Here is a 1,129-nt window from a genome sequence, read left to right on the forward strand (position 1 = left end):
GTTTAATTTTTTAAGTATTTAAAATGTTTAAATACTACTTACAGAAAAGCAAATAAAAAAAAGGAAGTGTTGCTTCATAAAATGAATCCAAATTATTTATATGACTTTGATTAGGGTTTAACATTTATCTCATGCATTTGAATTTAACATTCCTTTCTCTTTGGTCATGGGGATTAGTTACTAAGTGAGAATATGTCAATCTGGGAAATGAATAGCAAACTAATGAACCTGAAGAGGTTTCTAAACATTTGAGGGTTTTGTTTTGTTTTGTTATGAGAAGGAATTAAAAATAGATTTTTAAAATATATTTTTCAGTAAAATAAACCTTTCAGAAAAAAACATCATAAGGTAATATAAGTTAAAGTCAAAATTACCCTCCATACCTAAACTAAGTTCCCTTGCTTTTCTATTCAGTTTCCCAGGTGGTACATTAGTAAAGAATTTGCCTGCAAATGCAGGAGACAGAGACACAAGTTCCACCCCTGGGTTGGGAAGATCCCCTGGAGGAGGAAATGGCAATCCACTTCACTATCCTTGTTTGGATAATCCCATGGACAGAGGAGCCTCTCCGGCTACAGTCCATGATGTTGCAAAGAGCTGCACCCAACTAAGCCCTGGTGGCTTAGAGGTTAAAGCGTCTGCCTGGAATGCAGGAGACCCAGGTTCAATCCCTGGGTTGGGAAGATCCCCTGGAGAAGGAAATGGCAACCCACTCCAGTACTCTTGCCTGGAGAATCCCATGGAGGGAGGAGCCTGGTAGGCTACAATCCATGGGGTCGCAAAGAGTTGGACATGACTGAGCAACTTCACTTCACCTCAAGCACACATGCACACATGCTTTTCTAATACACTTGCTTTTTAAAATCATATTTATGGAGCAGTTGGTCACAAAGCCTTTTTCTTCATTTTCTTCATACCTTCCATTTTGGGTGTTTTATATAATACAGTTCTGATATAGGTAGGTCTTTTTCCTTCTTTAGTGTTTGTCATACTGGCTTTCAGTGTCTGATTATACTCTCAAGCACTGTGAATCACATAAAACATTTTTCTTACTTCCAAAGGATATTTTAAAACTACCTATGTATTTCCATTTTTCCCCAACTTCCAGTTTTTCTTTTCTTTTTTAATT

General features: G+C 37.0%; 1 non-coding gene across 1 annotated transcript; it reads left to right on the forward strand.

Moving 5' to 3' along the window:
* The first annotated feature begins 611 nt into the window (after nt 1–611).
* Nucleotides 612–683, forward strand: TRNAS-GGA (transfer RNA serine (anticodon GGA)). Its single transcript has one exon. It is a non-coding gene; the product is annotated as a tRNA-Ser (tRNA).
* The last annotated feature ends 446 nt before the right edge of the window (nt 684–1,129 follow it).

This window comes from Bos taurus, chromosome 20 (genome assembly GCF_002263795.3).
Source record: "Bos taurus isolate L1 Dominette 01449 registration number 42190680 breed Hereford chromosome 20, ARS-UCD2.0, whole genome shotgun sequence".
NCBI lineage: Eukaryota > Metazoa > Chordata > Mammalia > Artiodactyla > Bovidae > Bos > Bos taurus.